The sequence below is a fragment of the Macaca thibetana genome, chromosome 3, assembly GCF_024542745.1.
Source record: "Macaca thibetana thibetana isolate TM-01 chromosome 3, ASM2454274v1, whole genome shotgun sequence".
In the NCBI taxonomy this organism is placed as follows: Eukaryota; Metazoa; Chordata; class Mammalia; order Primates; family Cercopithecidae; genus Macaca; species Macaca thibetana.
In genome coordinates this window covers 140,328,431-140,352,782 of record NC_065580.1, presented here as the reverse complement: position 1 = coordinate 140,352,782, position 24,352 = coordinate 140,328,431, and the positions used below count along the sequence as shown (strand labels likewise).

The following is a 24,352-nucleotide window of genomic DNA, read 5'->3' as shown; positions in this document are numbered from 1 at the left end:
CGGTGAAACCCTGTCTCTACTAAAAAAATACAAAAAACAAGCCAGGCGAGGTGGCGAGCGCCTGTAGTCCCAGCTACTCAGGAGGCTGAGGCAGGAGAATGGCGTAAACCCGGCAGGCAGAGCTTGCAGTGAGCTGAGATCCGGCCACTGCACTCCAGCCTGGGCGACAGAGCGAGACTCTGTCTCAAAAAAAAAAAAAGACAGTTTTAAGTAAAGGAAGGCAGATTTATTAGACAAAGTAGGAAAATACGTTGCCGGAGAGATAATGGGCTACCAGCAGAAGAGAAACTGACTGCAAAAAAACAAAGGCTTGCTTGAGATTTTAGAGGGTAGTGTTTATGCTGTCTGTTGAAGAGGGCTTTATGTAGTACTGATAACATCAAGGTTGCAGTGCACTGACTTGCAGGTGTCTGGTGATACCTGGGTGCAGGAAAGATTTTGAGTTACTTGCGCAGGAGGGCTGTGTGTCCTGGACCATGAAGAAAGACAGACTTGTTGCTTATCTGTTTTCTCTTTTTGCTTTCCTTTGGTTCTGCCGGCCCGACTCCCTTTCCCTAATTAGGACTCCACAAGGGGATGAGGGTGGCCAGGTAATAGGTGCTTGCTGCTGATTGGTTGGGGCGGAGATGAAATGATAGGAGTCCAAGCTGTCCTCCTGCAGGCAGAATTGCTTCTGGGCAGGGACACAGGGGTGGGTTTGGTGGGGGATTCAGGAGGGTTCAGGTGGAGTCATGAATGTCTGACATGCAAAAATCCTTCAAAGACATCTCAAAAGGCCAATCTTAGGGCTGAAGTTCCTCTCCTCCTCCAAGCCTGATGGCCTCCCACTGGCTTTACAAAAGGCTTGCGGGAGGAGAGGAGTTTCAGGCAAGGCCTATTACCATTTAAATGATAACCTAAAATGTCTTCCAAAGTTAGCTTGGCCCAGTAGCCCCCAAATAATCAAGGGAAAGGCAAGATGGTGGAGGCGGAGGGTGTTAACTCTGCTTACTATTGTAATTTTTCTCAGTGATATAATTTTCGCAAAGGCAGTTTCAGGTAGACTACTGATCATTGCCAACTGGTGTGTTGACAAAAAGAGTTAAACTCTAAAATATTTAAAGAGATTTATGCTGAGCCAAATATGAGTGACCAAGGCTCATGACATAGCCCCTCAAAGTCCTAAAAACAGGTGCCCAAGGTGGTTGGTTTATAGCTTTTATACATTTTATTTTATTTTAGGCAGAGTCTCGTTCTGTTGCCCAGGCTGGAGTGCAGTGGCACTCACTGCAACCTCTGCCTCCCAGGCTCTAGCAATTCTTGTGCCTCAGCCACCCACGTAGCTGGGATTACAGGTGTGCGCTACCATGTCTGGCTAATTTTTGTATTTTTATTAGAGACGAAGTTTCACCATGTTGGCTAGGCTGGTCTCGAACTCTTGGCCTCAAGTGATCCTCCTGCTTTGGCCTCCCAAAGTGCTGGGATTACAGGCGTGAGCCACCACCCCTGGCCATTTTTTTTTTTTCCGAGAGGGAGTCTTGCTCTGTTGCCCAGGCTGGAGTGCAGTGGCACAATCTCGGCTCACTGCAACCTATGCCTCCTGGGCTCAAGTGATTCTCCTGTCTTAGCCTCCTGAGTAGCTGGGATTACAGGTGCTCGCCACCATGCCCGTTAAGTTTTGTATTTTTAGTAGAGACGAGGTTTCACCATGTTGGCCAGGTTGGTTTCAAACTCCTGACCTCAAGTGATCCGCCCGCCTCGGCCTCCCAAAGTGCCGGAATTACAGGCGTGAACCCCTGCGGCCAATTTTATACGTTTTAGAGGGACGGAAGTTACAGGCAAACGTCAATCAATACACGTAAGGTGTACATTAGTTCAGTCAGGAAAGGTGGAACAATTTGGGGTGCGGGGTGGGGGGACTTCCAGATCATAGGTGAATTCCAAGATTTTCTGACTGCAAATTGGTTGAAAGAGTAAAATTATGATCTAAAGACCTGGAATCAACAGAAAGGCATGTCTGGTTTAAAGATAAGAGGTTGTGACCTTTTACCTCACACTTCTGAGAGCAAGATGGGTCACCAGCAGCTGTACTAGAGCCACCAGTGAATATTCGGCCAGGGTTCTCGTTCTTGTCGTATCTGCCCAAACCGGCATGGTCTGATCCGGAAATATGCCCTCAATAATGTGCCGCCAGTGTTTCCGTCAGTATAGGACAGATATCGGTTTCATTAAGTTGCACTAATTGATCTTCCTTGAAAGGATTATCCAAGACATCTACCCAGTGAAAAACTACGATAGCGGCCGGGCGCGGTGGCTCACGCCTGAAATCCCAGCACTTTGGGAGGCTGAGGCGGGCAGATCACAAGGTCAGGAGATAGAGACCAACCTGGCCAACATGGTGAAACCCCATCTCTACTAAAAATACAAAAATTAGCTGGGCGTGGTGGCACGTGCCTGTAATCCCAGCTACTCAGGAGGCTGAGGCAGGAGAATCGCTTGAACCCGGGAGGCAGAGGTTGCAGTGAGCCGAGATCACACCACTGCACTCCAGCCTGGCAACAGAGCAAGACTCCGTCTAAAAAAAAAAAACAAAAAACAAACCATGATAGCTCTTTGTACATAAAATAAACAGTTTTAAAAAAGATAAGGGGTTGTGGAGACCACCTTTTTTTTTTTTTTGGACAGAGTCTCACTCTGTTGCCCAGGCTAGAGTGCAGTGGCACAATCTTGGTTAACTTCAGAGAGAAGAAGGCTTCAGAGAGAATAGATAGTAAATGTTTCTCATCAGACTTAGAAAGGTGCCAGACTGTTGGTTAACTCTCTCCTGAATCAGGAGAAGACTTGGAAAGGGAAGGGGACGCTCTACAGAGTGTAGACTTTACCTGACAAGAGGCAGCTTTGCAGGGCCGTTTCAAAATATGTCAAAGAAAAATTTATTTTGGGCTAAAATACTTCTGTTTCTTTCATGACCTGCTCTGTCATGTGATATTATACTTCAGTCAGGTTGGAATTTGGTATCTTATTGCTACAAAGAGTCTGTTTTGTCAGTCTTAAGATCTCTGTGTTGATGTGAAAGCTGGCCAGTTGTGCCTGAATTCCGAAAAGATGAGGGCAGAATGAGGCATGTCCAACCCTCCTTCCCATCATGGCCTGAACTAGTTTTGCAGGTTTACTTTGGAATGCCCTTGGCGAGAAGGGATCCGTTTAGTAGGTTGGGGGGCTTAGAATTTTATTTTTGGTTTACAGGTGCAAAGCTTATGATTTAGCCGGCGGTATTTCCTGCCTCTCCCAAGGGAGCAGATTTTGCTTCAACCCTCCCTCACCATGTAATGAGGGGCAGGTTCCTATCCCTCCCCCAGAACTAGATGGTCTTACTTATGCCCTTACTTCCACCAGGAGTGAACCTTTGCCTGTCCCCTGGGGATGGGAGGGATTCCTGCCCCTTGCCCTGAGGCTTAAGTCCTTCTGCTTCTTGTGAGACAAGGTTCTAGGAGGTAAGAAGGGGTTTATGCCCGTGAACCACTGAGGGAGCCTTTCATGTCTCTTTTACCTCCAGTCTTTCTCATGAGCACCAAGAGGTGGAAAAGAGATTGCGAGTGAACTTGGGGTCTGCTAGATCCTGATGTACCCAGGGGGATTCTAAGTTGTCATGCTGGCCCACTTCTAGCCTCTAAGAATTCATTAAAATGTTGTTTTCCTGTCACCTGCTTTTTTGGTGGCCACTTCTTCTCCTGTGCTCTGACAAAGGTGGAAGTTTTCATGTGTCCTGTCTCTCCTGAGAGGGCACAGTCACTCTTTGGACCTCAGTTCACTTGGTTTCCTTGAAGCCTAGATTTCTGATGGGCTCAGGAAATGCCAAAATTTATAGATGACCCAGCTTTTTCTTCTTTTTATGGTAGGAGTCTCTTGTGGATTTGTTTTATTTATTAATTTTATTGCACTTTTTGTAGAGATGGGGTCCTTGCTAGGTTGCCCAGGCTGGTCTTGAGCTCCTGGCTTCAAACGATCCTCCTGCCTTGGCTTCTCAAAATGCTGGGATTACAGGTGTGAGTCACCATGCCCAGCCTCTTGTGGCTTTTTTACTCTAAGTGGAAGCATAAATCCAATAATTTTTATTTTTATTGCTATTGTTTGGAGACGAGTCTCACTCTGTCGCCCAGGTTGGAGTGCAGTGGTACAATCCTGGCTCACTGCAAGCTCTGCTTCCCAGGTTCAAGCGATTCTTCTGCCTCAGCCTCCTGAGTAGCTGGGATTACAGGTGCACGCCACCACGCCTGGCTAATTTTGTATTTTTAGTAGAGATGGGGTTTCACCATGTTACCCAGGCTAGTTTCAAACTCCCGACCTCAGGATCCGCTCACCTCGGCCTCCCAAAGTGCTGGGATTATAGGCGTGAGCCACTGCACCCAGCCAAAATCCAATAATTTTTAATAACTCAAAATATGATTTTGATGACCTAAGTTGGTTTTTTTTTTTTTTCCCTTTGTTCCTCTTTGTAATTTGATGCTTTGGTATATCTCAGTTCTAGTTTTTGATTTGTATCCAGGTAGTACAAGTTCTCATGGATTACATGTATGGTTTAGAATCCTGAAGTCAATGAGATGAGAGCAGACCTGCCGGGCGTGGTGGCTCACGCCTGTAATCCCAGTACTTTGGGAGGCCGAGGTGGGCGGATCACAAGGTCAGGAGATCCAGACCATCCTGGCTAACACGGTGAAACCCCGTCTCTACTAAAAATACAAAAAAATTAGCCGGGCGCAGTGGCAGGCCCCTGTAGTCCCAGCTACTCGGGAGGCTGAGGCAGGAGAATGGCGTGAACCCGAGAGGCGGAGCTTGCAGTGAGCTGAGATCCGGCCACTGCACTCCAGCCTGGGTGACAGAGCGAGACTCCGTCAAAAAAAAAAAAAAAAAAAAAAAAAAAAAAAAAAGAATGAAAGAGAGCAGACCTAACATCAAACACTTGAAGTAAAGAAATTTATGTGGAAGGAATATATAAAATGAGTTTACATTGGGTAGTTTGGATAAAGCATAACATTAGAGAAGGGTACATGCAGCTAGATGTGTCTTTACCTTTAAAAAAACTTGAATAGTGAGGCTGGGTGCAGTGGCTCGTGCCTGCAATCTTAGCACTTTCGGAGGCCAAGACGGGCGGATCACTTGAGGTCAGGAATTTGAGACCAGCCTGGCCAATGTGGTGAAACTATTTTTAGTCTCTAATAAAAATACAAAAATTGGCCAGGCATGGTGATGCATGTCTGTAATCGCAGCTACTCAGGAGGCTGAGGCAGGACAACCGCTTAAACCTGGGAGGTGGAGGTTGCAGTGAGCCGAGATGGCACCGCTGCACTCCAGCCTGGGCAAAAGAATGAGACTCAGTCTCAAAAAACAAACAAAAGAACCCCAACAAACTTGAACAGCGAGAGGAGGATATTTTGATATGTTATTTCCATTTTCAGTAATAAATACATGTGTGTATCCAAGAACTTGTTAAAATGTAGATTTGTTTATTAAAAAACTTATTAGCATAAGGTCAGGAGATCGAGACCATCCTGGCTGACACAGTGAAACCCCGTCTCTACCAAAAAAGTACAAAGGAAAATTAGCCGGGTGTGGTGGCAGGCACCTGTAGTCCCAGCTACTCGGGAGGCTGAGGCAGGACAATGGTGTGAACCCAGGAGGCGGAGGTTGCAGTGAGCTGAGATCGTGCCACTGCACTCCAACCTGGGCCACAGAGCAAGACTCTGTCTCAAAAAACAAAAAACAAAAACCAAAACCTTATTAGGAGGTTTTAGTGGCAGATCAGACAGAGCTGAAGAGAGAATCTGTAAACTGAGAGAACAGAAGAAACTCACCACATGCTTCATGAGCAGCTATGAGACAGAAAATATGGAAGAGTAGTTAAAAACACATGGAGAATAGAAAGGGAAGGGTTAACCTCTATTTAATTGCAGTTCCTGGAGAAAAGAGGTAATGGGGGAAGAGAAAATACGTAAAGAGATAATAACTGGCAAGTTTCCCAGATTGAGAAGAGACCTTATCAGCTTTGAGAAGCCAAGGAATCCCAAGCATGGTAAATACAAAGAAATCTATGCCCAGAAACATCCTGGTGAAGCTTTAGAATATTAACGAAACAGGAAGTCTTGAAGCAACAACAGAAAAAGAAATTAAAGGCCTGACAGATCAAGCTCAGTCTTCTGTACAGCAACCTTGAAGCCAGAAGACAATGGAATCTTATTCATATGCTGAAAAAAAAAAAAACTATCAACTTAGAATTCTATACCTAGTAAGAATACTTTCAAGAGGCCAGGCGCAGTGGCTCACGCCTGTAATTCCAGCACTTGGGGAGGCCGAGGTGGGTGGATCATGAGGTCAGAAGTTCGACGCCAGCCTGACCAACATGTGAAACCCCATCTCTACTAAAAGTACAAAAATTAGCCAGGCATGGTGATGCATGCCTGTAATCCTAGCTACTCGGGAGGCTGAGGCAGGAGAATCACTTGAATTTGCAGCCTCTACCTCCCAAATTCGTGGGATCTGCCCCCCTCGGCCTCCCAAAGTGCTGGGATTACAGGTGTGAGCCACCACACGCAGCTCAATGGCTGAACTTTTAGCTTCATTTTAGCAGAGTTCAGACATCCCCATAATCCTAATCTTGTGACTTGTCATTAGTTTTACAAAGGCAGTTTAGTCCCAGAACAAAGAGGGGGTAGTTTTGGGAAGGGCTATTATCATCCTTGCTTTAAGGTTAAACCATAAACTAAATTCCTCCACAAGTTAATCTAGCCTATGCCCGGGAATGAACAAGGACAGTTTAGAGGCTAGAAGCAAGATGAAGTCGGCTAGATTACATTACTTTACTGCCATCATTTTCCTATGCCAGGTTTTACTCACTGTCATAACTTCTTTTTTTTTTTTTTTTTTAAGACAGAGTCGGCCGGGCACGGTGGCTCAAGCCTGTAATCCCAGCACTTTGGGAGGCCGAGGCGGGCGGATCACGAGGTCAGGAGATCGAGATCATCCTGGCTAACCTGGTGAAACCCCATCTCTACTAAAAAACAAAAAAAAAAAAAAAAAAACAAAAAAAACTAGCCGGGCGAGGTGGCGGGCGCCTGTAGTCCCAGCTGCTCGGGAGGCTGAGGCAGGAGAATGGTGTGAACCCGGGAGGCGGAGCTTGCAGTGAGCTGAGATCCGGCCACTGCACTCCAGCCTGGGCGGCAGAGCGAGACTCCGTCTCAAAAAAAAAAAAAAAAAAAAAAAAAAAGACAGAGTCCTACTCTGTCACCCAGGCTGGAGTACAGTGGGGCAATCTCAGCTCACTGCAACCTTCACCTCCCAGATTCGAGTGATTCTCCTGCATCAGCCTCCTGAGTAGCTGGGATTACAGGCACCCGCCACCATATCCAGCTAAGTTTTAGTAGAGACGGGTTTTGCCATGTTGGCCAGGCCGGTCTTGAGCACCTGACCTCAAGCACTCCACCTACCTTGGCCTCCCAAAGTGCTGGGATTACAGGTGTGAGCCACTGCGCCCAGCCTCTGTCATAATTTTCACAAAGGCAGTTTCAGTGGGATCACTAAACCACTCTCCTTGGCCAGGTTACCAGTTTCCCATCTGGGCACAGTGGGTTAGGGTCCTGGGGGTTGGTCCTCCCAACTCCAGTGTCTTCTAGTACCATCCTCCCTCCTTGCAGCAAATATAGTGTCTGTGGCCCAACTCTGGATTTACTGTGGCCAGAGGCTCTTAGTTACTACATTAACTGTCCCTTCCTCACTCCTTTCCCCCACAACCATCTGCTTCTGTACCAGCTCCCCCGGCTAGGAGTCTTTCTACCTCCCCCTACCTAGGGGACTGGCCCTGCGGTGAGACCCCGCCCACACAAAGCCCCGCCCAACCCAGGAAATCACACCTACTCAAGAAGCCCTGCCAACCCAAGAAGCCCCACCCACCAGCAAGCCACACCCATCCAAGAAACCCCACCCATCCAGGAAGCCCTGCCCAACCCATCAGATGGGCCCACTCCCCCATGAAAGCCACTATTGAGGTATTCTCAGCCCTGCTGCTATTTGGCCCGGCCATCAGGAGCCAGTCCACAGAACCCCATTAACCTTGCTGTCAAAACAGAATTTCCTGGCTGGGTGGCTCTCTCCTGTAATCCTAGCACTTTGGGAGGCTGAGGCTGGTGTATCATTTGAGGTCAGGAGTACGAGACTAACCTGGCCAACATGGTGAAACCTCGGGAGTTCTAGACCAGCCTGACTAATATGGTGAAACCCCACCTCTACTAAAATTACAAAAATTAGCTCAGCATGGTGGCATGGGCCTGTAATCCCAGCTACTCAGGAGGCTGAGGCAGGAGAATGGCTTGAACCTGGGAGACTGAGGTTGCAGTGAGCCAAGATGACGCCACTGCATTCCAGCCTGGGTGACAGAGTGAGACTCTGTCTCACAAAAACAAAAAAAACAAAGTAACAGGGTTTCTTTTTACAGACAATCTCCAAAGGCAATTTCATGATGATTAGGTTCAAACAGGATGGCACCTAGGAATTGTCCAATCTTCAACATTATCTAGAAAGTTTCTCTCAAACGATGCTTTAGTTTAAAATACTGTACCCCTCTCTCTCTCTGTCTGCATTTTCACAATCTGAGTTTTTTTTGTTTGCTTGCTTATTTTATTTTATTTTACTATTCTATTTTTTGCACTAGAACTGCCAATGGAAACACATGCAGTCCCGTGACCTCATTCTGGATTTCTCAGTTTCTAGAAATTAAATCAGCAAATTTGGAGTCCAAAGAAATAGGTTGCCAGGTGTGGTGGCTCACCCCTGTAATCCCAGCACTTTGGGAGGCTGAGGCACGTGGATCACTTGAGGTCAGGAGTTTGAGACCAGCCTGGCCAACATGGCAAAACCCCGTCTCTACTAAGAACACAAAAATTTGCTGGGCATGGTGGCGCACGCCTGTATTCCCAGCTACTCGGGAGGCTGAAGCAGGGAAATCACTTGAACCTAGGAGGCGGATGTTGCAGACAGCCGAGGTCGCACCACTGCATGCCAGCCTGGGAGACACAGCAAAACTCCATCTCAGAAAAAAAAGAAACAAAAGAAATAGGTTGTTTAAAACTTGACAATAATAGAATTTTATATGAGAAATATGGGGGTGTCTAGCATGTTTCCCTTGAGTCTAGGCTGTCAGCATTGGTGAAGTGATCACTTTGGGTTGCTGATTGAGAAGCTACTTGTTCTCTCAGAATGGAGGAATATTCAGGAGGCCAGGTCTGTGGTCTGTTAGGAACCAGGTTGCACAGCAGGAGGTGAATGGTGGGTGAGCGAGCGAAGCTTCGTCTATATTTACAGCGGCTCCTCAACACTATTATTACTGCCTGAGCTCCGCCTCCTGTCAGATCAGCTGTGGCATTAGGTTCTCATAGGAGTACCAACTGTATTGTGAACTGTGCATGAGTGATCTAGGTTGTGTGCTCCTTATGAAAATCTAATGCCTGATGATCTGTCACTGTCTCTCATCACCCACCTGCTGTGACTATCTAATTACAGGAAAACAAACTCAGGGCTCCCACTGGTTCCACATTATGGTGAGTTGTATAATTATTTCATTATATATTACAACATAATAATAGAAATAGGCTGGGTGTGGTGGCTCACGCCTGTAATCCCAACACTTTGGGAGGCGGAGGTGGGCAGATCACCTGAGGTCAGGAGTTCGAGGCTACCCTGGCCAACATGGTGAAACACTGTCTCTACGGCTGGGCGTGGTGGCTCAAGCCTGTAATCCCAGCACTTTGGGAGGCTAAGACGGGTGATCACGAGGTCAGGAGATCGAGACCATTCTGGCTAACATGGTGAAACCCCGCCTCTACTAAAAAATACAAAAAAACTAGCCGGGCGTGGTGGCGGGCACCTGTAGTCCCAGCTATTCAGGGGGCTGAGGCAGGAGAATGGCGTAAACCTGGGAGGTGGAGCTTACAGTGAGCCGAGATTTGGCCACTGCACTCCAGCCTGGGCGACAGAGCGAGACTCTGTCTAAAAACAAAAAACAAACAAAAAACAAAAAACACTATCTCTACAAAAAATACAAAAATTAGCTGGGGGTGGTGGTGGGTGCCTACAATCGCAGCTACTTGGGAGGTTGAGGCAGGAGAATCGCTTGAACCCGGGAGATGGAGGTTGCAGTGAGCCGAGATTGTGCCACTGCACTCTAGCCTGGGTGACAGAGTGAGACTCCATCTCAAATAATAATAATAAAAATAGAAATAAAGTGCACAATGAATGTAATGTGCTTGAACCATCCCAAAACCATCCCCCTCTACCCTCCTGGTCCATGGAACAATTGTCTTCCATGAAACCAGTCCCTGGTGCCAAAAAGGTTGGGGACTGCTGGTCTGGACAACCCGGGCTTCACAATTTTTAATTTGTTTGTAGGCTGTTACTGTAACAGGCTGAGAGGTGCTTGCAAACTTCAGAAGTTGTTTACTAGAGAGCCAAAAAAGGTGTTATAATGTGTGTGACATGCTATAACCCAGCTCTGGCCATAGACCCTTTTCTGATGAAGACAATGTTTTATCTCTAGTGATCCAATATGGCAGACAGCAGCCATATGTGGCATTGTACTCTTAAAATATAGATAATGCAACTGAAGAATGAATTTCCTTCCTTCCTTCCTTCCTTCCTTCCTTCCTTCCTTCCTTCCTTCCTTCCTTCCTTCCTTCCTTCCTTCCTTCCTTCCTTCCTTCCTTCCTTCCTTCTTTTCTTTTTCTCTTTCTTTCTCTCTTTCTCTCTTTCTTTCTTTCAAGACAGGGTCTCACTCTGTCACCCAGGCTAAAGTGCAGTGGCACTATCTGGGCTTACTGCAACCTCCGCCTCCCCAGTTCAAGTGATTCTCCTGCCTCAGCCTCCTGAGTAGCTGGGATTACAGGCGCCTGCCACCCCACCAGGCTAATTTTTGTATTTTTAGTAGAGACAGGGTTTCGCCATGGTAGCCAGGCTGGTCTTGAACTCCTGACCTCCACCTGCCTTGGCCTCCCAAAGTGCTGGGATTGCAGGCATGAGCCACCGCACCTGGCCAGCTAACTTTTATTAATATTTTAGAAAAAGGGGATGCAAGTGCAGGTTTGTTACAAAGGTATACAGTGTGATGCTGAGTTTTGGGGTATGAATGAACATGTCAACCAGGTAGTAAGCATAGTATCCAATAGATCATTTTTCAGCCCTTGTCCTGCTCCCTCTCTTCTACCTCTAATAGTCCCTTGTCTATGTTTTCATCTTTATGTCTATGTGCCCCCAATATTTAGCTCCCTCTTATAAATGAGAATATGTGCTATTTGGTTTTGTGTTTCTGTGTTAGTTAGCTCAGAATAGTGGTTTGCAGCTGTATCCCGTTGCTTCAGTGGACATGATTTTGTTCTTTTTTATGACTGTGTAGTATTCCAAGGTGTATGTATACCATATTTTTCACCATAGATGGGCATCTAGGTTGATTCCGTGTCTTTGCTATTGTGAATACTGCTGTGCCATGGGTGCAGGTGTCCTTTTGGTAGAACAATTTATTTTTTTGGGGGTAGTTACCCAGTAGTGGGGTTGCTGGGTTGGATGGTGCTTTGACTGTTAGTTCTTTGAGAAATATCAGAACTGCTCTTCGTAATGGCTGAACAATTTACATTCTGACCAACAGTGAATGAGTGTTTCCTTTTCTCCACAGCCTTGCTGCCATCTGTTTATTTTATTTTATTAAAAATATATAGGGAAAGTCTTGCTCTGCCACCCAGGCTGGAGTGGAGTGGCATGATCATGGCTCACTGCAGCCTTAGACTCCTGGGCTAAAGCAATCCTCCTGCCTCAGCTTCCTTGGTAGCTGTGACTACAGGCACGCACCACACCCCAACACACACAGATAATAATAATAATAATAATTATTATTATTTTTGTAGAGATGAGGTCTCGCTATGTTGCCTAGGCCAGTCTCCAACTTCTGGCCACAAGTGATCCTCCAGCCTCTGCCTCCCAAAGTGCTGAGATTTCAGGCATGAGCCACTATACCTGGTCCTTGTTTTGACTTTTTTTTTTTTTTTTTTTTTTTGAGGCAGAGTAGCACTCTGTCGCCCAGGCTGGAGTGCAGTGGTGCCATCTCAGCTCACTGCAACCTCTGCTTCCCGGGTTCAAGTGATTCTCCTAACTAGCCTTCCAGGTAGCCAGGATTACAGGTGCGTGCCACCATGCTTGGCTAATTTTTTTTTGTATTTTTAGTAGAGACGGGGGCCAGGCTAGTCTCAAACTCCTGACCTCAAGTGATGTGCCAGCCTCAGCCTCCCAAAGTGCTGGGATTACGGGTGTGAGTCACCGTGCCTGACCTTTTTTGACTTTTTAACAAAAGCCCTGATAAATGTAGTTATACCCTGACTTTGCCTCATGATAGGCCCCTGTGCCCACAAACTTCCTATGGTCACTTTCCTAATATCTACTGTAAAATTGAGATTAATATCCTCACCACCTTGCAGAATTCCCACACTGACTTCCTGACCTATAGAATAAGAAATGTTAGGACGAGACAAATGGATAGCTCTTGTCAAAATAGTAAACCAAAAGCAATTCTGCACTGCTGCATTTAATCATAGTGATTTTCTTTTTTTAAGACAGGGTCTCACTATGTTGCCCAGGCTGGTCTCTAACTCCCAGGCTCAAGTGATCCTCCCGTCTTCCAAAGTGTTAGGATTACAGGTGTGAGCCACCATGCCCGGCTGAAAGATTAGTCTTGACGTAACAAAGAATTGCCCTCCAAAACCTATTAATAACTGGCTGAGTGTGGTGGCGCACACCTGTAATCCCAGCACTTTGGGAGGCTGAGGTGGGCGGATCACTAGGTCAGGAGATTGAGACCATCCTGGACAACATGATGAAACCCCGTGTCTACTAAAAATAGCAAAATTAGCTGGGCATGGTGGCACACACCTGTAATCCCAGCTACTCGGGAGGCTGAGGCAGGAGAATCACTTGAACCTGGGAGGCAGAGGTTGCAGTGAGCCAAGATTGTGCCACTGCACTCATGGCTTGTGACAGAGTGAGACTCCATCTCAAAACAAACAAACACACACCTATTAATGACCTTAGCTTTAGAGATGTACTTAGTGCCATGGTCTGAATGTTCATGTCTCCCCCAAATCCATATATGTTGCCATATTAACCCCTAAGGTGATGGTATCAGGAGGTGGGAACTTTGGGAGGTGTATTAGTCTGTTTTTACATTGTTATAAAGAAACAACTGACACTTTGGGAGTCCGAGGTTGGTGAATCACTTGAGGCCAGAAGTTCGAGACCAGCCTGGTAAACATGGTGAAACCCCTCTCTTCTAAAAATACAAAAATTAGCTGGAGGTGGTGGCATGCACCTGTAATCCCAGCTTCTTGGGAGGCTGAGGCAGGAGAATCACTTGAACCCGGGAGGTGGAGGTTGCAGTAAGCCGAGATCACGCCACTGCACTCCAGCCTGGGCGACAAAGCAAGACTGTCTCAAAAAAAAAAAAAAAAAGAAAACAAAGAAAGAACTGAGACTTGGTCATATATATGTTTAATTGTCTTAGGGCTCTGCAGTCCATGCATAGCTGGGGAGGCCTCAGGGAGCTTTTACTCATGGCGGAAGGCAAAGCCTGAGCAAGTGTCTTCACACGGCCAGAGCAAGAGGAAGAGAGAGAGCAGGGAGGTGCAACACGCTTTTAAACAACCAGAGCTCATGAGAACTCTACCACAAGAATAGCACCAAGGGGATGGTATTAAACCATTTATGAAGGATTCACTTCCATGATCCAATCACCTCCCACCAGGCCCCACCTCCAGCATTGGGGATTACATTTTAACATGAGATCTGGGTAGGGACCAGATCCAAACCATATCAGGAGGTGATTAGGCCATGGTGGTGGAGCCCTCATGAATGGGATTAGTGCCCTTAAGAAAGAGACCCAGAGGCCAGGTAAGGTCATACCATAATTGCAGCACTTTGGGAGGCTGAGGCAGGTGGATCACTTGAGGTCAGGAATTCGAGACCAGCCTGGCCAACATGGTGAAATACATCTCTACTAAAAGTACAAAAATTAGCAGGGCATGGTGGCACACGATTGTAGTCCCAGCTACTTGGGAGACTGAGGCAAGAGAATTGTTGAACCTGGGAGGAAGAGGTCACAGTGAGCCCCAAGCCTGCCTGGGTGACAGAGTGAGACTCCATCTCAGAAAAAAAAAAAAAAAAAAAGGAGACCTAAAAAGACCCTTGCCCTTCTACCACGTGAAGACACAGAAACAAGGAACAGTCTATAAGCCAGAAAGCAGGATCTCACTAGACACCAAATCTGCTTTGATCTTGGACTTCCCAGCCTCTACAACTATGAGAATAAGTGTCTGTTGTTTATAAACTACCCAGTTTATTGTATTTTGTTACAGCAGCCTGAACAGACTAAGATACTTTGTTGATTTTTTTTTCTTTTCTGTAGCTGTCCTTTAATAGGTTGAGGAAGTTCCTTCTATTTACTAATATGCGGAGAGCTTTTATCAGTAACAGACGTCAGGCTTTGTCAAACGCTTTTCCTGCATCTGTGGAAATGATCATGTGGTATCTCATCTTTAGTCTGTTGACATAAGAAATTACATTGATTCATTTTCAAATGTTTAACCAGCTTTGTATCCCTGGGATTAACCCCACTTGGTCATGATGTATTATTTTTATGTATTGCTGTGTTTTATTTCATAATATTTCCTTGAGGATTTTTGTGTCTACATTCGTTAGGGATATTGGTCTAGTTTTCTTGTAATGTATTTGCCTGGGTTTGGTATCAGAATAATGCTGGGCTCATAAAGAAAGCTGGGAAGTGTTCCTTCTATTTTCTGGAAGAGTTTGTGTACGGTTGGTATAATTTCTTCCTTAAATGTTTGCTGGAATTCAACAGAGAAGCAATTCAGTCATATTAGTGAGCTTAGATCTTTCTATGGGAAAGACCGTGGTATGATTTTTTTTTTTTTTTTTTTGTTATACTTTAAGTTCTAGGGTACATGTGCACAACATGAAGGTTTGTTACATAGGTATATATGTGCCATGTTGGTTTGCTGCACCATGTTGGTTTGCTGCACCCATCAACTCGTCATTTACATTAGGTATTTCTCCTAATGCCATCCCTCCCCCAGCCCACCACCCCCAACAGGGCCTGGTGTGCGATGTTCCCTGCCCTGTGTCCAAGTGTTCTCATTGTTCAATTCCCATCTATGAGTGGGAACATGTGGTGTTTGGTTTTCTGTCCTTGTGATAGTTTGCTAAGAATGATGGTTTCCAGCTTCGTCCATGTCCCTGCAAAGGACACGAACTCATCCTTTTTTATGGCTGTATAGTATTCCATGGTGTATATGTGCCACATTTTCTTAATCCAGTCTATCATTGATGGACATTTGGGTTGGTTCCAAGTCTTTACTATTGTGAATAGTGCTGCAATAAACATATGTGTGCATGTGTCTTTATAGTAGCATGATTTATAATCCTTTGGGTATTTATCCAGACTGTGGTATGATTAATAGAGATTCTGTGGCCCAGACTGGAGTGCAAGTGGTGTGATCATATCTCATTGCAGCCTTGACCTCCTGGGCTCAAGTGATCCTGTAGCCTTAGCCTCCCAGGTAGTTGGGATTACAGGTGTGCACCACCATGCCCAGCTAATTTTTGCATTTTTTGTAGAGACTGGGGTTTCGCCATGTTGCCCAGGTTGGTCTTGAACTCCTAGGCTCAAGAGATTCACCCGCCTCAGTGTCACAATGTGCTGGGATTACAGGTATGAGTCACTGTGCCCAGGGGAGAGTCTTACATAGAGGATTTTTTAGTGATTTGCTTTTAATAATCCAATCAACAATGTTTTATTTTAAGCTCATTAAACTAAATTCCCTGTAGTATAAAATACAAAAATTGTACAGGACCTGGTAATATCTTTTAAAATATGGCATTGACTCACATCATGAAAGTAGAACTAGGCTGGTTGCGGTGGCTCATGCCTGTAATCCCAGCACTTTGGGAGGCTGAGGTGGGGCAGATCACGAGGTCAGGAGATTGAGACCATCCTGGCTAACACAGTGAAACCCTGTCTGTACTAAAATACAAAAAAAATTAGCCGGGTGTGGTGGTGGGCACCTGTAGTCCCAGCTACTCGGGAGGCTGAGGCAGGAGAATGGCGTGAACCCGGGAGGCGGAGCTTGCAGTGAGCCGAGATTGTGCTACTGCACTCTAGCCTGGGTGACAGAGCAAGACTCCGTCTCAAAAAAAAAAAAAAAAAAAAAAAAAAAAAAAAAGAAAAACTAAATTGTAAAAGCAATATCCAAGAATGAAAAATGTTATACAAATGCTACCTATAACAGTTATTTGGTGATCCAGCATTGTGTATTGCAAACCAGCCTTTCTAGACATATAGTAAATATTTCGTCTTCAGTTTTACTTTTTTTGTTTTTTAGACATAGTCTCGCTCTGTCACCCAAGCTGGAGTGCAGTGTTGCTCTGTCGCCCAGGCTACTAAAAATGCTAATTCTCTGCATTTTTAATAAAGACGGGGTTTCACCATGTTTGCCAGGATGGTCTCGATCTCCTGACCTCGTGATCCGCCGGCCTCGGCCTCCCAAAATGCTGGGATTACAGGCATGAGCCACTGCACCCGGCCAAAGCACACACTTTAAGATCACCAATGGTGGAAAACCAGTTTTAACAAAAATATATTTATTTATTATTTTACTTATTTATTTATTTATTGAGACAGAGTCTCCCTCCGTTGCCCAGGCTGAAGTGCAGTGGCACAATCTCAGCTCACTGTAACCTCTGTCTCCTGGGTTCAAGCAATTCTCCTGCCTCAGCCTCCCAAGTAGCTGGGATTACACCTGGCTAATTTTTTTTTTTTTTTTTGGTATTTTTAGTAGAGACCACATTTCGCCATGTTGGCCAGGCTGGTCTCGAACTCCTGACCTCAAGTGATCCACTCACCTCGGCCTCCTAAACTGCTGGGATCACAGGCGTGAGCCACTGCACCTAGCCTAAAAATAATATATTTATTTTTATTTTATTTTTTAAAACATAGAGACAGCTGGGCGCAGTGGCTCGCTCCTGTAATCCCAGCACTTTGGGAGGCCGAGGCAGATGGGTCACCTGAGGTCAGGAGTTCAAGACCAGCCTGGCCAACAGGGTGAAACCCTGTCTCTACTAAAAATCCAAAAATTAGCTGGGCGTTGTGGTGGGCGCCTATAATCTCAGCTACTGGGGAGGTTGAGGCAGGAGAATCGATTGAACCTGGGAGACGGAGGCTGCAGTGAGTTGAGATTATACCACTGCACTCCCGCCTGGGAGACAGAGTAAGACTCCATCTCAAAAAAAAAAAAAAAAATAAATAAATAAATATAAATAAATAAATAAATAAATAAACCGAGAGTAGCAGTTTACGGTCTCTGCTACTCAGCAAATCCATCTTTTGGCTTCATTGTTTTGTCCCAAAGCTTCAATCAGGCTCTCGGTGACTGTTGACTGTCTGGTGTAAGGAGCAGGCCAGTGGCACCCTTGGTATTTATAGGAGGGCGATAGTTGTCTCCAGATCCGCTGAATGGGGCAGGCTAGTGTTCACAGAACTTTCAGATGCACCCGACTCTAGGAAGAAGACAAGAGGAGACAGAAGAAATTAAATTAATCAGAGAAAGGAAAGACCCCATTTCCCTGATTTGATATGAGTTTGCTGAACCTCTAGAAAAATCCTCAAGCTGACTTGAACTTCCGTTTACGCAATCCTCGGAAAACAATGACCGTATAAGAAATGTTTGCACAAGCTTTGAGTTTTTTTTTTTAAACCTCATAAATCCATAAATGTTGACATTTATAACTCTTAATGTGAGCATTCTAAGAGGGTAAGTTCCATACTTAAATTTATGAGCTTATTTTTCCTCCTTAGAATCAGAAGCGATAGCGTATTGTAAACAGAAACTGGCAGACTCTTGCTCTCTCCCTCTCTTGCTTCTCTTCTCAAGCTGGGGTGTTTGCATTCAATCATAAAGGGTGTGATAAATTCTTAGAAGCTGCATTAAAGCAGTGGCCATAAATGAAACTGCCAGTAAGAACGTGAAAAATAGAACTGGCTGCTTTCTGAAATGTCCCTGTGTGATCTTAGGTTCCTGGGGATTTTGTGCAAGTGTGAATTAAGCATTTGATTTTATCTTAAGAATCATGATGCTTGCATGAAACAAGCAGGGAAGGACGGAAAGAGAAGGAAAGAGAAAAACCAATTGGAGAAAAATACACATGGAACAAACTTCACACGAAAACAAGAGATTTTTTCTTTTTTTTGGGATGGAGTCTCACTCTGTTGCTCAGGCTGGAGTGCAGTGGCACAATCTGGGCTCACTGCAATTTCTGCCTCCAGGGTTCAAGCAATTCTCCTGCCTTAGCCTCCCAAGTAACTGGGATTACAGGCATGCACCCCCATCCCTGGCTAATTCTTGTATTTTTAGTAGAGACAGGGGTTTCACCATATTGACCAGGTTGGTCTCGAACTCCTGACTTAAGTGATCCACCCACCTCGGCCTCCCAAAGTGCTGGGATTACAGGTGTGAGCCACCATGCCTGGCCGAAAACAGAAGTTTGAAAAAATTATTGAAAAACATTTTGCCTATGATTCCAATATCATAAACATACTATAGGACTCCAAAAACCAACAAAATTATACTGTGATCCTGAAAGTATCTTAAGAGGCATTAAATATATAATGTCCATGAAGATCAGGTTGAACAGTGTTTTTTAAATATACATTTGTAAATGCTTTTTGTATATTACAGATATTAACTTCTTGTCTGTCATTCAGACTGCAAACAATTCTGCCACTACTTTGTATTGTTTTGGTAACTTTCCCCCACAAAATATTACTTTTTAATGTAGTAGGATATGTGTAATTTTATTTTTGCAGCTTTTGGCTTTCTTGTTTTGATTAAAATAGTCTCTTCAGCTCCCAAATTATACATATGGTCTCCTAAATTTTCCTTTGGAATTTTTAGGTGGTTTATTTATTTATTATTTTTTTCAATTTTTTGAGACAGAGTTTCACTGTCGCCCACCTGAGCTGGAGTGCGGTGGGGAGATCTCTTTGTGTGGCACACAAGGCCCCACCAGGGGTCTGATCCTGCTTGATGGGATCTTGATTTGCATAAACCATACCCCTGCTGGGATCCCACCTGTGGTAGATTGTGTTATTGTTGAAAATATTTGCTTTCCCTCCCTTGGGTGGATCATACCTCCCTGTCTTGCTGATATCACACTTGATGTCTGACTGGCAGTGCCTCTCTCTGGTAGTATTTTATATCCAGGGTGACCTTGTGACTTGCTTTGACCAACAAAATGTGGGTGGAAGGGATGCACATCATCTCTGGAAAGAAGCTTCAATAGCCAGCTGGTGGTTTTGCCATCTGTCACCTTCCACCACCATGAGACTGGCAATGTCCCAGATGGGGGTAGTTTGGCCAGCCCAGGTCCCAGAGTGAAGATGGCATGGATGAGAGCACAGACGTTGAAACGGGCAAGCAGCATGAGCAAGAAATAAACCTTTGCTGTTGTAAGCCATGTAGTGTTTAGGACTGTTTGTTACTGCAGCATAACCTGACACTTTCTGACTGCTACACCAACCTCACTGGCTTTCAGAGATTCTCCCTCTTTTTTTTTTGAGGTGGAGTTTTGCTCTTTTTGTCCAGGTTGGAGTGCAGTGGCATGATCTCGGCTCACTGCAACTTCTACCTCCTGGGTTCAAGTGATTCTCCTGCCTCAGCCTCCTTTACAGGTGCCCGCCACCACGCCCAGCTAATTTTTGTATTTTAGTAGAGATGGGATTCACCATGTTGGTCAGGCTGGTCTCGAACTTCTGACCTCAGGTGATCTACCCACCTCGGCCTCCCAAAGTGCTGGGATTAGAGGCGTGAGCCACTTCGCCCAGCTGAGAAGCTTTACTCTTAAAGCCAAGTGTCAGCTTGTCATCTACCCATCAAGCAAGCTGATTCCCCCTACCCTAGCCACCATGACTTCAGAGACAGCTCTTGTGGGTCCATGGACTCCCATCAGCTGATATTATCAGGGACAACTGTAGCTGCAATTCAGATAATCACACAGTGGCCAACATTCCCAACCTCCTTCCGCCTCACTTACTCCTCCTGGGAGAAAGACTGACCTATTTCCCAGCCCTAGTTTCCTTTTTTTTTGAGACAGTCTCACTCTGTTGCCCAGGCTGGAGTACAGTGGCACGATCTCATCTCACTGTAGCCTCCACCTCCCGGGTTCAAGCGATTCTTCTGCCCAAGTCTCTCTAGTAGCTGGGACTACATGTGTACATCACCCTGTTCAGCTAATTTTTGTATTTTTAGTAGAGACGGGGTTTCTCTATGTTGGCCAGGCTCGTCTCACACTCCTGACCTCAGGTGATCTGCCCAGCTAGGCCTCCCAAAGTACTGGAATTACAGGCGTAAGCTACCATGCCCAGCCCCTAGCCCTAGTTTCAACACGTGCCTCCCTACTCCTTGATATTTGGGGGCAGGTCTCAGCCTGTACATTTCTGGATTCACATCTTCCCCCAGGTACCTTGACAAAAGTGACCTTGGAGGGAGACCAGTGTCCTCCATTGACTTCCTGTGCATTCCATTTCAGTGTTACTAGGAAGGGGCCCGATGGCGAGTGTCACTGACGATTGGGCCGACACCGCCATCGTCAGCATAGTCTTCCCACAGCTCTGCTCCTTCCTTCTCCCCAGCAATCCTCTCTCCTGTCTTGAGCTCTGGCTGGAAACTTATTAATTTCTGGAGTCAACTCCCAGTCTCAGTTGTGTGTGGGCAGCCTACAGTCAGCAGCATCTGACATTATAGCCACGTCTCTCAACCCCAGTAGAACACTCTTTTCTCTTCCATCTTCTCCAGCTTCCCCATGAAGGCTGGACCCCAGTGTGGGCATAGGGCATTCTTGAACCACAGGTGGAGGACTCCGGCAGTCTTAGCTCGTCCATTGCCTCCCTGAGTGGGGCGGGGCCCTTTCCCAGGCTCTGCAGGGAAAGTGGCCACTGTCCCTACTCAGAATACAAAGATGTCACCTTTCCCTCTCCCTTCTGGGCAGGCGTTCAAATGACTCTGCTCCCAGCTAGGAGATAACAAGTATGCATCATGGGAGAGGTATCCGTAATGAGCACCATTAATTTCAGGAGTGGGCCAGCTGCAGTGGCTCACACCTGTAATCACAGCACTTTGGGAGGCCAAGGTGGGAGGATCACTGGAGGTCAGGAGTTTGAGACCAGCCAGGCCAAAAAGGTGAAACCCTATCTTTACTAAGAATACACAAAAAAATTATCCAGGTGTGGTGGCACATGCCTGTAACCCCAGCTACTTGGGAGGTTGAGGCAAGAGAATCTCTTGAACCCAGAGACAGAGGTTGCAGTGAGCCGGGATGCCTCCATTGCTCTTCAGCCTGGACGACAGAGCGAGACTCCATCTCAAAAACAAAAAACAAAAAACAAAAAAAATTTCAGGAGTGGAAGAGGTCACTTCCTGATTGCACATGACTTCCTGGAGGAGATGAGGAAGGTGTAGAACTCTAAAGGACAGGTGGGATTTTCACAGGTGAGAGAAAGAGGAAGAGCAGGAGGGCACTGCAGGTGTAGGAATGGCTCAGGCAAGGGCCTGGAGTGGGGCAGAGGCTGAGATCGGCAGTCTGGTGACTGTAGCAGAAAGGGGTATGAGTAGTAGAGAGGTGATGGACAGAAGGGGTGGTGGACAGAAGCGGGTAGATCTGGGATCCATCTCCCCAGGAGCCTGGTAATCTTTACTTACAACAGGGATCCATTCTCCATTTATGTCTGTGTCTCCAGAACAGCGATGGAATTTTATGGTGCTTGATCCTTAGAAAAAATAAAAAAATAAAAAAGGACTGGAAACCCCCGAAACCTCCAGCTTGGTTTGCAGCGTCTTGGCTGGCTATGGTGCTTGACCACGTGGCTTCAGCCTCTCCACAGAGACTGCTCTGAAAAACAACAACAAAACTTTTTGCAAACAAGTATCTTCATGCTGGGCAAATTGATCAAATGTATTAAGAAATTGAAGTGGAAGACCCCAAGTGTAGCCCTGCTCCCTGTTGGCCCCTCCCCTGAGTTACCACCAATAGTGTCATTGTTGGGCTCTGAGCTCCACCTCATTTGGACTCTTTAGCTTTTCATTTCTTTCTTTTTTTTTTTTGCTCAGCTGGCACATTTATTGGCATTAAGCACAAGACTCTTCCCAGCACTAGGAAGCCATGCCCAAAGGGTGTCCCTCTGCCCCATTTCTGCAAAAACTCTCAGGCCTTAGCAGTAGCCTGAGCTGCCCCCAGGGCTGTGAGCTGCTGAATCTTCTGACTCATCATTTCCATGACAGCCTGTTTCATGGCGTGCTTCTTCTGAAGAGCTGGTTGGATTTTCTCCATCTGCTTGGTTAGAAAAATCTATCTTCCTCTTGAAGAAGTCCTTGGCATCCTGAGCTGTCTTCTCTACATAGTACCCAGTTCCCACATGGATGAGCACATGTTCCACATCATGCAGCTTCCCAGGGACATACATAGAACTCGTCAGTGGGACATGTAATTGTTTCCCCTCATTGCTCTTGTTCAGCATGTTCAGACAGTCCTTGGCTTCCACATACTTGGTCTGTACCACTTTGAGCTGGGCAATGGACGTGGAGAAGAACTCCACTTCCTGGTCCAGCTGGTTCTTGAGCATTTCTAGTTGCGGCAGATGCAGCTCCGTGATGTTAATAGACTGTGCCATGTTGGGAAGGAGGACTAACGAAGAGATGCTTTTCATTTCTTTGCTCACTTCCTCAACTTGACCACACACCCTGAGGCCAGGGCTATATAATGTGTCCCCTGGATTTTGGTGCAGCCAGCTGCACAACTGATGCTCAGGCTGTGTCCCTTGGTGGGTGTCCACAGTGCCTCCTATTTAGGGTCCCTTCAGTGACTCTCAATGAGGATGAGGTCCCCCAGGAGACATGAGAGGCACAGCCCCTCACAAAGCTCTCCCAGCAGGCCTGGCCTCGGTGAGTTCACTGGCTGCCTTTGCAATCCTGTCCCTTGAGCCTGCTGGGAAGAGGAAGAGCTGCAGTTTCTCTCTGCAAAGCATCTTCCCTTAGGGATGGGCAGACCTATTTAGATCTATTTTTCTTTTTATCTTTTTTTTTTTTTTGTAGAGATGGGTCTCGCTATATTGTCCAGGGTGGTCTTGAACTCCTAGCCTCAAGTGATCCTCCTGCCTTGACCTCCCAAAGTGTTGGGATTACAGGTGTGAGCTACTGTGCCTGGTCTGAACTAATTTTGTTTTATTTTATAATTTTTTTTGAGACGGAGTCTCACTCTGTCACCCAGGCCAGAGTGCAGTGGCGTGATCTTGGCTTACTACAACCGTCACTCCCTGGGTTCAAGCAATTCTCCTGCCTCAGCCTCCTGAGTAGCTGGGATTACAGGTGTGCACTACCATCCCTGGCTAATCTTTGTATTTTTAGTAGAGACGGGGTTTCTCCATGTTGGTCAGGCTTGTCTCAAACTCCTGACCTCAAGTGATCCACCCACCTCGGCCTCCCAAAGTGCTGGGATGACAGATGTGAGCCACTGTGTCTGGCCTTGATCTAATTTTATGTTCATAATTTTTTTTTTTTTTTTTTTTTTTTTTTGAGACAGAGTTTCGCTTTGCCACCCAGGCTGGAGTGCAGTGGCTCGATCATGACTCATTGGAGCCTCGACCTCCTGGGCTCAGGTGATCCTCCCACCTTGGCCTACCAAGTAGCTGAGACCACAGGTGCACACCGCTATGCCTGGCTAATTTTTTGTGTGTTTTTTTTTTTTTGTAGAGGTGGGGTCTTTCCATGTTGCCCAGGCTGGCCTGGAACATCTGGGCTTAAGAGATCCTCCTGCCCCGGCCTCCCAAAGTGCTGAGATTAAAGGTGTGAGCCACAGAATCTGGCCTGAGCATAGTGTTCTGTAGGGTGACTATTCCATCTTCTTTCTGGATTGAAACAATCGTTTGGGTTGTTTCCAATTTCCGTCAGAATTGCCATAATTGAGAGTCAATAAACATCCTTGTGAATGCTTCCTTGAAGGGCTTCTTGGACACAGAGATGGAGAGTGAAATTGCTGGGTCCTAAGGCACACATTTAAAATTTTAATAGATGCCACCAAATTACCCCTTTAAAGCAACCCAACCCACCTACACACCCACCACCTGGATAAGAACATTTGTTTTATTTTATCTTATTTTTGAAATGAAGTTTTGCTTTGTTGCCCAGGCTGGAGTGCAGAGGTATGATCTTGGCTTATTGCAACCTCTGCC

General features: G+C 46.0%; 1 protein-coding gene and 2 pseudogenes across 3 annotated transcripts in view; 2 read left to right on the top strand and 1 right to left on the bottom strand.

Moving 5' to 3' along the window:
- Nucleotides 1–24,352, top strand: part of AP1S1 (adaptor related protein complex 1 subunit sigma 1) — a 339,237-nt gene that overhangs the window by 46,689 nt on the left and 268,196 nt on the right. Inside the window, exon 1 of one of the 2 annotated variants that reach the window (XM_050783897.1) lies at nt 3,612–3,615. The exons of the other annotated variant lie outside the window; for it this stretch is intronic. The gene's annotated coding sequence lies outside the window, so the exon portion shown is untranslated. Of the gene's footprint in view, nt 1–3,611; nt 3,616–24,352 lie in introns of those variants that run through there. 2 annotated transcript variants of the gene reach the window in all.
- LOC126950432 (40S ribosomal protein S29-like) lies at nt 1,900–2,266 on the top strand (annotated as a pseudogene).
- Nucleotides 22,233–22,817, bottom strand: LOC126950423 (prefoldin subunit 5-like; annotated as a pseudogene). The gene has a single exon (XR_007724171.1). The product of XR_007724171.1 is annotated as a prefoldin subunit 5-like (transcript).